Source organism: Lepus europaeus, chromosome 18 (assembly GCF_033115175.1).
Source record: "Lepus europaeus isolate LE1 chromosome 18, mLepTim1.pri, whole genome shotgun sequence".
In the NCBI taxonomy this organism is placed as follows: domain Eukaryota; kingdom Metazoa; phylum Chordata; class Mammalia; order Lagomorpha; family Leporidae; genus Lepus; species Lepus europaeus.
Genome location: NC_084844.1, coordinates 76,987,848 through 77,002,551, shown reverse-complemented (window position 1 = coordinate 77,002,551; position 14,704 = coordinate 76,987,848). Strand labels below are relative to the sequence as shown.

Sequence of the window (14,704 nt, the reverse complement as noted above, 5' to 3'; positions counted from 1 at the left end):
AACATGTTTTCATTTCAGTCCTTAACATGTAGTTTTATTTATTACGTATTTCTTATCTAATAATATCCAAAAACATATCCTGTCTAGATCTGGTCCTATTTCTTACTTTATCTTTTTAAACTAAGATTTCTCTTGGCTTTTAATATGACTTATAGTATTTTTTTTAATATGTGGAACTAATGTGTAAATTTGTTTGTTCTACTTTATATTATTCATTGGTTTCATTAGCCTTTTTTCTGATTAATCCTTTTTTTTCATCCCAAGAATTTTTTCTTAAATACTGTATCTGTTTCATAGTTCTTTTCATTTTTACTCATTATTGCTCTACCAGAGGAGTCCTGTTGATGTGACATAAAATATGGCTGAGCAAAGTTTTCCATGATGTTATTGAATTCTGGGGATTTGATCTTTGCAATTGTTGGATTTTTTTGTTTATTTTTATGGGTGACACAATAAGACTAAAGCGATTTGGAATTAATTCATTGCCATCCTCCAGGTTCGTGAGGTCCTGATAAACTTATTTTCTCTTGGGAAGGAGGAGCTTGTCATGAAGAAACTTTGTAGCATATTTCAAAATGGTTGTTTCCCCCTTCCTGCTGCTTGAATAAGACCTTTCCCATCTCTTTACTGTGAGAAACTGATGTGGTTCCTGGAACTGAAATTCACAAAAATGTGGAGTACCCCAAGACTGTGGCTCAAAGGAGTTTTCAGTCTCAAGCCAATCTGCACTTAGTTTCCATCAATTCACCAAAACTGTCATAACGTGTCCTTATCAGTGTAAACCTCCAGTATCTTCTTCCTCAGATAAACTGATCTCAGTGGTTGTTTTCAGTATGCTCTGTCTCTTTAGATTTCGAGAAGCACATTTGTCCTGTGATCTCTGTTCTCTGATGGTTATGAGAAAAGTTGTTGGTTTTCAATTTATTCCAAATCTCTCTTCTCAGAGAATCAAGAATGTCAATTTTTTAAAAAGATAATTTATTTATTTGAAGGAGTTACAGAGCAAGGAGAGGCAGAGAGAGAGACAGAGAGAAAGAGAGAGGTCTTTCATCCACTGGTTCATACTCCAATTGGCTGCAATGGCTGGAGCTGTGCCAATCCGAAGCCAGGAGCCAGGAGTTTCCTCTGGGTCTCCCACATGGGTGAAGGGGCCAAGGACCTGGACCATCTTCTACTGCTTTACCAGGCCATAGCAGAAAGCTGGATTGGAAAAGGAGCAGCTGGGACTAGAACCTGCACCCATATGGGGTGCTAGTGCTTCAGGCCAGGGCATTAACCCACTGCACCACAGCACTGGCCCCATGGAATGTCAATTTTTAAGCTCATACATGTCATAGCCAAAACAAGGATTCTATCTTCTTTCCTATGCTGTCACATTTTTTTAAAAGCTTAAATTTCGATACTATATTTGCTGAAAAACATTAATTAGTAAGGTGCATCTCCTTATGAAAAACTAGCCAGCACAGTAATTAATGCCTTTAAAAGTCATGAAATGTACAGCAATAATGTCACCTTTTAGTCTTACAGAATATAATAAAAAACAGCCAATACATGCCATTTTGATACTAATTCTATCTATTCTTGTCAATGCTGTTCTTTATTCTATATAATTTATACTTTAGAATGTGCAGATATTTCATTAATTTTTCTTCATTATATTATGATCAGTTACAACCACTCATACTTAATATATTTTTTACTGCTTTATCAGAAATTTTCATAACTTTCTCCTCCTTTTCCTTCTTCAAAATAAATAAAGTCAGATGCAAACCCAGATTTTTTTATTATTTGTCTTGCCTCAAAGTTTCAGGTTTTTGTCTATTTGTCCTCAATACACTCAGTTCTCCCATGTTCCTATATTTTTGGACATTATCTACTCTTTTCTACATTATGGGTGCATAATTTCTCTGTTATTCCAAGCAAATACAGAGGCCATAAAGACCATAAACAGTAGAATTGTTGTCCAGCACATCTATCCTGTTCAATAATAGCAAGCAGCCTGACATTATTTAATATAAACATATCCTGATATTCAAAAAAAGATATTCAAAACTCTTCAATAGCATCTCATCATACCTGAAAAGTCCTAGACTCCTTTTCCTGTCCTCTGGTGTTCTACTTGAAGAAGTTCAATATTTTTCTCTATCATGTCTGCTATTTCAGAGCATTTTTACTGTTTTTTTAATGCTGTTTAGCAGGAGGATCCAGGCAGTTGGATGACTTGGGATAGAAAGTATAAAGGGCATAGAATAAAGGGCCATGTGAATTTTGGAGGCGCAACATATGGGGACAGAATAGATGAGGCATCCATTGCACCTATATGATGCTTTGAGAAAACATGAGACTTCATGGAGACACTGACCAAAAAAAAAAAAAAAAAAAAAGAAAGAAAAAAGAAAAGAAAAATTCAGACTCCTGTCATCACATCTAATAAAATATCAAAATATATACTCTGATTTCCTCTCCTAGTTTCTATAGATTAACAGTAGATTTTTGCAGTTGTTCTGACTTTCCACTATACTCCTGGATTTCCTTTCTTTCATAATAATATTGTTATTTTGATAGATGTGATTTTCTAGTAATTCATCTCATGCTAAAAGGGAAAATGAAAAAACTCTCAACCTTATTTTTTCATTTTTCTATGAAATACACAAATTATCACAAACTCAGAAGCTTACGTTTTATAAATTTGCTATTTCACAAACTCTTTGTGTCAGCAGATCAGGGTATGAGGGAGCTGGCCATTTGCAAAGCAGCAATCAAGAAGCTAGCCATGGCAGGGTTCTCATCTAAGTGCTCACCTTGGATCAGCCTGTTTAAAAGCCTACTCGGGTATTTAGGTAACTTTAAAAAGAATCTGTAAGCAATAGAATCTTTTATAATATTAGGTAATAAGGTGAGCGACAACCCTTCACTTTTATCATAACTATAAGTTTGAAGCAATTCACAAGCATTAGGAGAGGTTTATATAGTGGCATAAATACCAGGAACTGTGTGTCATGAGGGTCTCTTTAAAAATTTGTCCACAACATTCATTAACACCTTCTTTTACTAATCTCATTTCTCTAATTCCTTAACAACAGAGTAGCTGGAAATGTTTTAACTTGCTGGATTTGATTTTCCCTCTCACCACTTTCTTTGCATGTACTCACATCATGTGCTTCTCAGTCATCCTACCAAAATTGTTCTATTCCAGGTCACCAATGATCTACATAACCATTGCAGAGTCAAATTGGCAATTATCAGCTCTCCTTTTTCAGCCTGTTACTAGCAGTGAAATGAGCTAGTAATTATAGCCTCCCCCAAATATACTCTAAACCTAACATCTGGAATATCCATATTTACTTAATTTTTCTCTATCTTTAGTTATCTCCAATCTCATCTTCTAATTTCTGTTTCCCTTGAAATATTCCTGCGTTTATTTTCATTTTTTTTCTTTGTACTTAATTCAGTGCATGAATACTATCTTCAATTCTCATGGTTTTATATGTCATCTATAAGGGTAGACATTGTGGTAAAGTGGATTATGCCATCACTTGGGATGCCTGCACCCAATATTGAAGTGCCTGGTTTAAATTCAGGCTATTTCACACGTTTGACTCAGCTTTCTGGCTTTGTGCCTGTGAAGTTGCAGGTAACAACCCAGTATTTGGGCTCCTGCTACACATGTGGGAACCTTGATGGAATTCTTGATTTCTGACTTTTTTTTTTTTTTTTGGAAACAGTTCTCATGAGAAGTTTTATTTTTAACAAGGATTGGGAAGAATTACTTTGACGTCTGCACCTCTGTTATGCACTTACAGTTTTTCTGCTACTTTATACTTTAAATCTCACTTGAAAAGCAAATTTACCATTTTAATACATCAGTTTTGTAACTTGACAATTCATAACTGTTACAAAAGAGAAGAAAGTGAACAGTTGTGCAGGGAGAACTTGGAGCTGTGAGGGTTCCCACGACACAGCAGACAGCCCAGGCACTGGAGGGACATCCATGGCCTCTGGAGCCGCCAACCAGAGAGGGACTCAGCCCTAGGGGTGCGGCCTCGCTCGCCACTGCCCCTAGCTGGCAGTGTGGAGGGGGTGGGAATTTCCCCAGAGAGGGGCTCTTGGGCTGGGACCTGCGCAGAGGGATTTGGTGCCTGTTTCTCAGTCCAGGCTGAGGTTTCCCGTGGGGTTGCCCTATGACTCCACTATGCCGTCGGCCTTGACCCTGTGCCCCAGAGGAGCCAGCCCACGTGCAGACACACGGAGCAGGGTTGCAGGAAGCAGGCAGCCCGGCCTGGAACCTCTCTCTCTCATCTGCAGAAAGCAAATGGCAGCCCTTTCAGTGAGCAGGGGAGTCGTGGATCCTCACAAGAACAAGTGGGAGGCGACTCTGGGGCTCCAGGGGGCCGTCTCCTCTTCCTCACATCCGTCACGGAGCCAGGCCCCGGCTCCAAGTCCACGCTGGGCACAGCAGCTGGGCCCTGCACGCCCCTCCCTCAGCACAAAGCCCAGGGTGCCACGTCTGTCCCAGGCCCGGTCAGCTCCGGTGCCCTGGGGTTTGTGTTTCTTCACTGCAACAGCCTCCCCTCTGGTCCCGAGGATCTGAGGGTTTGAAGGAACGGAGCCCGGAGCAGCCCACAGCTCCAGCTCCCCGCCCTCTCAGAGGACCCCGGGAGCCAGACAGCTGGCCACCCTCCTGCAGGGGTCGCATCTGTCTTCAGGGAAGGAAACCCGGGCTGTGACGGCAGAGACATCCCCGAGGTGAGCACCAGGCCCCATCCAGGCCTGCAGCCTCGTCCTGGAGCACAGGACGACACACAGGGCCCTGCCTCACCTCCCACACCTCACTGGTGAGGGGGCGTGGGCCTGGGGCCAGGCCAAGGAGGGCACAGCCGAGTGGGGCCCCACCCCCGGCCTGGGGCCAGGCACTCACTCCTCCTGGACAGCCAGCTCGTGCTGCATGGCCTCCTCACTGTCCAGCAGCAGGTGGATCTCCCACTGCCTCACTGGCTCCATCGCAGCAGCCCGGGCCTGGGGGTCTCGTCTCTTCCTTGGGGCTGGGTCAGGAATCCCAGGCAGTCCAGTGGTCCCCAGCCCACTCTTTGTTGCTGATGAGGCTCTGGGGCCAATGTGTGCGGTTCCTCCCCGGGGCACGAGAGAGCTGAAGACTGCCCAGATGCCCTGATGGTGGACAGCCTCCTCCTGCTGGCGGTGGTGGCAAGGCTGACCCCTGCTGGGTGGAACAGGAGCTCTTGATAGGAGAGTGTGGCCTCAGGGGATGCAGTGAGGCAGGACGCCCCTCCTGAGGCCAAGGGCTGCAGCCCATGGCCGGCCCCGTGGGGGTGCTGTGTGTGACCGGCCATCTCACAGGCGGGCTCCTCTATGGGAAGGGGCTCAGTGCTGGCACCTGTGCCCCAGGCTCCATCCTGTTTCCCTGCAGGACCAGCCTCTGTGGAAAGTCGGGCACTCGTGCCCTGAGCCCCCTCCCACTGCACGTCCAGCCCAGGCAGAAGCTCTTGATTTCTGACTTTTTCCTGGCCTAACAATGCTATTGTGGGCATTTGTGAGTGAACCAAGAGATAGACACACTCTCTCATGTGCTCTCTTTATGTCTCTTTCAAATAAACACATTTTTAAAATAATATCTATGGGTGAGGAAAGGTTATTTAATGGATGCAATGACAGAGATAGGATGAATAAGTTCTGGTATTCTATTGCACAGCAAGGTCACCATAGGTAATGATTATATACTGTACGTTTTTCTATAAAAACACTATAAGAAATTATTTTAAATGTTTCTATCATAAGTAAATGACAATGCTTAAAAAGACAGATACATTTACCCTGATTGGACAGTAAATAATATATGCATATGTTGAAATAAATGTGATATCTGATACATACTTACAGTTTTTATTTAAGCTTATTTTTTTTTCAATAATGAAAATAGGGGCCAGTGTTGTGTTGTGACACAATATGGTAAGCTGCTACTGGCAATGCCATCAGCCTATGTTGGTGTGCTGATCTGAATCCCTGCTGCTCTGCTTCGAATACATCTCCCTTCTAATGCACCTGTGTAGACAATGGAAAATGGCCCAAATGCTTGGGCCCCCACTAAGCATGTGAGACAATGGAATTCCTGGCTCCTGGCTTCAGCCTAGCCCAGACCTAACTCTTATGGCTATTTGGGGAGTAAATCAGCAGATTAAAGACCTTTCTCAGGGCCAGCACTATGGTGTAGCAGGTAAAGCTGCTGCCTGCAGTGCTGGCTTGCCATATGGGCACTGGTTCAAGTCCCAGCTGCTCCACTTCTGATCCAGCTCTCTGCTATGACCAGGGAAAGCAGTAGAAGATGGCCCAAGTCCTTGGACCCCTGCACCCATTTGGGAGACCGGAAGAATCTCCTGGCTCCTGGCTTCAGATCAGCACTGCTCTGGCCATTGCAGCCAATTGGGGAGTGAACCAGCATTGGAAAACCTCTTTATCTCTCTGTCTCTATCTCCTCTCTCTCTGGGTAACTCTGACTTTCAAATAAATAAATAAATCTTTTCTTTTAAAAAAAAAGAGCTCTCACTCACTCATTTTCTGTCTCTTTCTCTGTCACTCTACATTTCAAATAAGTAAATATATAAATAAATACTTAAAATAATAAAATTAAACAAAAATTAGCTATGTACCAATAAATCCTAAATTTATATATTTATCTGGACCTCTTCTTTTTACTCACCTCTATTAATCTGCTGTACAATAACACATTTAAATGTTTAATAAGAACATTCTCTAATCTGACATTCATCTCAATAGCTGAGAATTTCAATTTTCAATTGTTCATTTCAAAACAATCATAGCAATCCTCATCAACTCATCAACCACCTTCTCTCTCTTCTTTTCACATAAACTAATTAATACATAATGCCTCCTTGTTGCTGTCTTTGAAATACTTCCCATATATGACAATTTTTGACCCTCTCCTTTCCTAACACTCTGGTCTGTGTAATCACCATTTTTATTATTGGTTATTGTCTTTACTTCAATTGCATAGTTTTCTGTCTTTCAATTATCTCTATCTGGTTTTATTATCATTATAGAAAATAGAATAGTTTACTTTCAGATGAAATTAAAACCCATCATTCTACTTACAGAATCTTCTGATTGGGCCGGTGCCGTGGCTTAACAGGCTAATCCTCCGCCTTGCAGTGCCAGCACACCAGGTTCTAGTCCCGGTCGGGGTGCCAGATTCTATCCCAGTTGCCCCTCTTCCAGGCCAGCTCTCTGCTATGGCCCGGGAAGGCAGTGGAGGATGGCCCAAGTGCTTGGGCCCTGCACCCACATGGGAGACCAGGAGAAGCACCTGGCTCCCAGCTTCGGATCAGCGAGATGCACCAGCTGCAGTGGCCATTGGAGCGTGAACCAACAGAAAAAAGGAAGACCTTTCTCTCTGTCTCTCTCTCTCACTATCTACTCTGCCTGTCCAAAAAAAAAAAAAAAAAAAAAAAAGAATCTTCTGATTGTCATTATCTCAGAACTAAATTTAAATCCTTTACCATGATCTAGAAGACATTCTCAAACTTACTCTCTGCTGTATTTTTATTGCTTTTGGTTAATGATGAAATTGGGTATTTCCAATTAGTCCTCTGGACCAAGTTTAGATGATCCCAATTTTGCTGTCAACATCCGAGAATCATAATCCAGAGCCGTTTGATTACAGGCTTTCTTCTCTCCATCAGCCTGATCAGGATATTCACCTTGGCCACCTCTAAGTCAGAGTTGCTTCACAGCTTGTCTGATCTGGTGATAGCTGGCCTTGACATCTCGACAAACATAACTGTGTGTGGCCTTCTGTCTTCCTCATGGCAGGCTCTGTTGTCAGGGGGAATGTAGGCATGCTGATCAAACTTGTTTCTCCTGGAGGTGCACTTTCAGGGATCTTTGAGCTTCCTCTGGAGTTACACTGTTTTGTTTGTTTTTCTTCATCCCTTCCTTCCTTCTTCTCTCCCTACTTTTTTTCTTTTCCTCCTCTCCCTTTTCCTCCACTTCCTCTTTGTCCTCTTCTACTTCTACCACCACCACCACCACTACTACTATTTCTCCTTCTCCCTTCCTCCCTCCCTCTCTCTCTCTCCCCCTCTCTCTCCCCTTCTCTCTCTTCCTTTCTCTCCCTCTGTCCTTGTCTCTCCATCACGGGTGGCTGTGGATACCTTTCAGTGCTGTTTTCTTGTTCTTCTAAACACTTGTCTTAACATCCACTTAGGGAGGGGCAGGAGCTTCTTTGTTTTGGTGCCATCAAAAGGGCCATATTTCTCACTTTGCTTAAATGTAATTTATAAGTCCATTTTGTTTCAGAATTACACTGAAGGAGGAAAATCTAGTTACACTGTATTTTTTAAAAGATTTTCTTATGAATTTGAAAGGCAGTTACAGAGAGAGAGAGGGAGATACAGAAAAAGAGAGAGAGAGATCTTCTATCTGCTGATTTACTTTGCAAATGGCAGCAGTGGCCAGGACTGGGCTGGGATGAAGCCAGGAGTTTCACCTGGATCTCCCACATTGGCGGCAGGGGTCCATACCCTTAGGCCATCTCCTACTGCTTTTCCCCAACATTTTGTAGGCATCAGGTATTTAGGGGAGTTTATCAGTGGATAAGTGCTCTCTCTCTCCCTCTCTCTCTTTCTCTCTGTCTCTCTGTGTGTGTGTGTGTGTGTCTACATTTCTGTCACTCTGTTCCAGGATATTTTAGGAAATGTAAAGAGATAATACCTCAAAATATAGCATTCTTGATCCCACCTAACTATTGATGGCCTAAGTAATTTCATTTATCTTATTGTAGAGATTTTTGTATTTCTCTAATTTTTCATAAATTTAAGTTTCTCAGTCAGCACTCTATAGCAATTTTTAAGAAAGTTATAATAATATTGCATATGAAAAAATGCAGCCTGGATTTTCAATATTCTGAAATAATATGAAGATAAAGTGAGAGAAATATATATGAATATTTTATATAAACATGTTCTTTTTCCCACTAATTCATGCAGTGTACAAATACATATTGAAAACCCACACTGTGTAAGACATTATTGTACTAGGCTCTGCAAATAAAACAAATTTTCTGTTCTTATTTGGATTAGAGTCTAGTGGAGAGGAAATTAAAATAAAATTAAACTCTGAATTTAGATGGATTTAGTAAGATAACAATTTAATGATCACATAATAAAATTCAATCCACACTGGGTCTAGGGAACATTTTCTTGACAATAACATGAGTACACTGAGACATAAAGGATTAAAACATAGCAGTTAAGAAAAGAATGAAGAGTATTCCAACCAGTGTATACCACATGCTGAAGCTCAGCTTAAATTTACTTGTAGCCAAGATGAAGTAAAAATTGTTCTTTAACTCCTTACATGAGACAATCAGACACTAAAGAGAAAACCAGCATTTATCACCGATTTTCATACTAAAAGGCCTGCGGCAAAGAACACAATATATGAAAGATAAAAGAAAAATAAAGTAAACTCTCAAATTCTGCAGCTCCTAGCAGAGAGATCCCATGGCCTGTCACAGGGAGAGGGAACTGAGGTAGAGTGTACAGACTCCCTGCATTGATGTGATGAAGCTGGGTATTCTGGAACATCATGTCAGTGAGCTGTCATAGGGAAATCTGGAGAGGAACAGAGTAATGAGAAAGAACACTGGAGACATTTGGAGGGCCTTGTTTGGATGTTTGGTGAAGTAATAAACAGTGCATGCCCACCAAAAAAAAATTAAGACTGTGGGTGTGACATCTATAAAGATTAGAGGAAATTCTTCCTTGTGCCCATAGAGAGCTGAGATTAAACATCCATTCTCAGCATCCAGATTGAAAAACTCCCAAGTCATGGGACAATGATTAGAGTCATGAGAAAAGTTTTTGCCTTAGGACTAGGAATTTAGACATAGGCTGAGCATGGTTCTGATCCACACAACAAATCATGAAAGCAAGACTAGAAAAGATCAAGCTGTATTTAAGGTGCTTAACTGATCAAAAAGTAAATCTCAAAAATGATAAGTAGAAGTGTGGAAGATATTTTTAAAACTATCTTAACACTCATAAAGATATAAATTACAGTGTCAGAAATTGTACTGGATAGGCATTAGTGTAAATTATATATCACAAAAAATGCATAAGTTTGTGACTGTGTCGATCTTTGATAACACTTCAAGTGAATAACAGATAGCCCGCCAAATGGAGACATAGGAAAGTTATGAAGGAAAAATGGCAATTTTTCCTAGACTTAAAGTATATTGTATTTTTATTGTATCACATATAATGTAGTATAGTTACTTCCAGATGGACTCTAATGAATTAAAATCATATACTATCATTGGTAAAGCAGCTGTATCATAGCAAAACAAAGAGTTGCAGTTAATAATTCCTCCTGAAATATATATACAACTAAATCATAAAATAATTTATTAATCTAAAATAAAGCAGAATCGAATAATAAACTGTGAAATTAAATCAGTTTGATGACAGATAAGGTGAACTACAATAATATGTAAGTACAATAACACTTAAAAACTGAAAAGTGAGGAACACAAGCCTTACCAAGGTTAATTTCATAGCCATACTCCCATAAGCAATTAAAAATTCATTTCAAAATTATGAGTTCAATTACCCAAGAAGATATGATTCTAAAGATTTATGCATCTAATAAAGTCAAATGCATGCTATACAATAAGATAGTTTAAAAATTTAGAAACATCATTTGAGATTCCAGTACTTGTCATTCAGCAAATGACAGAACAAGAAACAAGAAATTCAGTAAGAATATCCAATTCAAAACACTACTCTCAAGTAACCATAGAACACTTACCAAAGTAGATGTCATAGAGTATAAAACATACACTAATAAAAGGATAAAATCAAATGATATGTTATGCTCTATGAATACAAATCAATTAAATCAGAAAGAAATAACACAAGCAGGAATCAGGAAAATATTCAAATATTTGGAAAGTAAGTAGCACACATGGCAATAAACTGAGTCCAAGAGCAAGCAGAGAGAAAGTATTTAACTGAACTGAATACAACATAAGAGAACTTGTTTAATGTAGCTATCAGGGCACATTAATGAAAAATTTTAGTGATAAATGCCTGTAGAAAGGGGTTCAGAAGCTTTTTTAAAGAAAAAACACAATGAAAAATTTTGAAGCCCCTGATATTAGTCTGAAATCAATGAACTTGATTTCCAACAACTAAAGACACTAGAAAAAGAGGAGCAACTTAAAGTCACAGCACCACATAGAGAGTGAAAATAAGTATCTGCTGTGATCTGAATGTACCATTTAAATGCTGAAACATAATCATGGATGGTGTTACTGCCTGATAAAGCTGTAAGGTGCCCAGGTGGGATCAGAGGCTTATAAAACAGACACAGTGAGTATCTTTACCCTTTATCCACCTGAGGATTCTGGGAAAAGCCATCTAGGAACCAGGAAGCAGACACTCAAGAGACCCTCAACCCTGTCAGGGCTGCGTCCTGAGACTCTTACTTTAAGATCCATGGTGATTTCTTTGGTTTATAAGCTGCAAAGGCTATGATAACTTCCTACAGCCACCCCAATCAACTACAGCAACCAAGATACAATCAGTAAAATTTAGCCCCAGGAGCTGCAGCGCCTCCCTCAGGGACCCCAAGGCACCTCTGGCCTTAGCCACCTCAACCCTGGCACAGCTCCCCAATCTCTGTTCCAGGAGCAGGGTCACCAGTACCACTGAGGGGAACAAGGCCAGCCCCACAGGGAAAGAGGTGGAGCCTAGGGCTGTAGTCACTGCTGGATACAGGGACCCGTGGCTGTGAGGGCCAAGTGGCTCCCTGAAGGACCATGTCCACCAAGGCCAGCGAGTGCACCTCTGGTGTACTTCTTGTTGCTATCAGAAGATTACCCACGTGTGATCTCCTGAACCTTGCTGGCTTGAGGCCTCAGCCCCACACATAACTCAGCTCACCCCTTGGCTGCCTAGAATTAATCTCAGCACCAAGCATGACCCACAGCACTGCACAGTGCAGGACATGGCAGTGAGCATGGCCTCAAGGTCATGAAGGTCAAAAAGCCGCACCACTGACCCTGAGCCAAGCAACCTAAATGTGCTTGTCCCTCTCAACGCCTGCACACCAGCCTGCTTTCATGACCAACTTCATTATGACAGAAGAAAAATGTCAGTAAAACTGGGAAAAAAAGGGAAAAGCCACTGTAACAAAACCATGTGTGGAAATAGTGAAGGTGATAAACATCTATCCACTCAGGTTGATCAAGAAAAAGTGAAAATGCACAAATTATGAATGAAGAAAAGAATGTGATATTAGTACAAATTCTTGAGATATTAATACAGATTTTCATGAAGAACCATGCTAACATAAATAAAATAGAAAAGTTCCTTGAAAGATAAACTCAGTCAAGAAGAAATTCACCACCTGTATTAACAAATATCTCTAAAGTAAAATACAGAGTTACAAATCTTCCTAGAAAGCATCACCTGGCCCAGATATCTACACTGATACATTCTTCCAATATTTTAGAAAGAAATTATGTAATTCTGCATGCTTTTCAAAAGATGAGGAGGAATACATCTGAACTACTCCTATAATGAATATTATCCTGAAAAACAAACACAGTGATTGAAAAAAATCAAATTTCCTCATGAGCAATAATGTAAAAATCCAACCAAATTTTGAAATAATTAAGATATTCTCATATAGGTGAATGTATGAGTGAACTGTGTTGTATCATTCAGAAAATAGTTTATTGCTAAAAGGAAATGAGCTAACAAATCATGAAAACACACAGAGGAATCTTTGGTGTATTACCAAGTAAAAGAAGTTGACGTGAACAATTATACGTGCTCATCACTATGTGACATTTCAGAATGGCACAATTATGAATCTAGTAAAAAGATTAGTTGTTGACAGGATTGTAGAGGGAAGAAATGGGTGACTAGGCAGATAAAATTTTAGAGTAATGAAATGCTGTATAATAAAATGATGGACACACATTATTATAACTTTGCATGAATTCATAAAGTTTTCAATACAAAATCCTAGTGTCAATTATGGATTTGAGGTGTTAATGATGTAACAAATGTAATCATAACAACTATACTACACTGGCCAGGTTCATATTAATAAGAGGAGTGACTATGCCACTGTGGCAGCAGATATTTTTGGAAAATCTCTTTACCTTCATCTTAATTTTAATATGAACCTGAGATATCGCTAAAGATAAAATGTATTAAAAATTTAGGACATCAGTCTCTCTTGGCTCCCTCTGTCCGTGGCTGGGCACGCCGCGCTCTCCTAAAGGTGGACCTCAAACTCCAGCAGCTCGACGTCTGGGCCAGCCTCCGTGGCCAGGTCCTGGGACTGCTGGACTGGGACATGGGGAACAAGGCCTTTCTGGCCTTCACATCGCACCTGCCTATGGCTGAGCAGAACCTTGCCAGGTACAGGCTTCAAATAGTGGAACCACCAAGGTTACCTTTGGAGAAGAAGCCCCGTGCTGACAGAGATGGTCCAGAGTTTGAGCCCAACCTGTGGATGTGTGTGAACCCCAACATCGTGTACCCACCGGGAAAACTGGAAGCCCAAGGGGCTAGAGAGAAGAAGGAACTGGCGGGCGCGGTCCCTCGCCCTCGACTGCCCTGCCATCAGGAAGATGCCAGCTGCCCAGAGGCTGCGGGGGCCGGGCACTGTCGCCTTCCTCCCCCGAGCAGTCTCCGTCGCCAAAGCACTTTTCGTCTTCCCCCAGCAGCTGGGAGCTCACGGAAGAGGAGGAGGCCGAGGACAAGGATGACAGCTCTTGTGTGGCTCTCCTGTCCCCTTACAAAAGGGCCCCCCTCCAGAGCCGGAGGCTTCAGCAACCCAGCGGCCAGGAGGAAAGGCTCTGGCCCCGGCCCCCTCTCAATTACTTCCACCTAATTGCCCTGGCGTTAAGAAACAGTTCCCCTCGGGGCCTCAACGTGCAGCAGATCTACAGTTTCACTCGACAACACTTTCCGTTTTTCCGAACGGCTCCGGAAGGCTGGAAGAACACCATCCGCCACAATCTGTGTTTCCGAGACAGCTTTGAGAAAATGCCGGTCAGTAAGCAGGCTGAGGTCAGCGCCTGGCCCTGCTCCTGCCTCTGGAAGTTGACTGAGGAGGGACGCCACCGCTTTGCCGAGGAGGCCCGCGCCCTGGCTGCCAACCGCTGGAAAGTATCCAGCCAGTGCATGAGCCAATCAGATATGATGCCCTTCCTCTTTGACCTTTGATGCCGCAAAGCAAGTCCCCTGCCTTATTAAAGTTGCCCCCAGCAGCCTTGTGTGGATATGTGTGTGTGGTCTCTGAAGATGGGGTGAAGGGCAGAGGTGCAGTTCCAGCTCGGGGTGGGAAGCAGCCCACGCGTGCTCCCAAGGCAGTGGGGCAGCTGCTGGCATGCAGACCCAGATGCCACGCTTGTCTCGGAGGAGGAGAGTCCTCGCCCTTCGCCAGACCTGAGCGAGTGCCCATTTTCTGGGTTTTGAAGATAATCTTGGGAGATGCTGGCTTGTGGCAGGCAGCCCTGGGAGCACCACCTACTTGTTCAGCTAACATTGTTAAGCTGCTACTTAACGAACTCATAGGGCTTCAGGGCCCTGGGACAGTTTCTGCTCTGCGCCCTGGTAGCTGTGACAGGGGTAAGGGCAGGTGCCAAGGCAGC

At 42.1% G+C, this 14,704-nt stretch overlaps 1 pseudogene; it reads left to right on the top strand.

The window, feature by feature from the left end:
- The first annotated feature begins 13,401 nt into the window (after positions 1-13,401).
- On the top strand, positions 13,402-14,276 carry LOC133747349 (forkhead box protein R1-like; annotated as a pseudogene).
- The last annotated feature ends 428 nt before the right edge of the window (positions 14,277-14,704 follow it).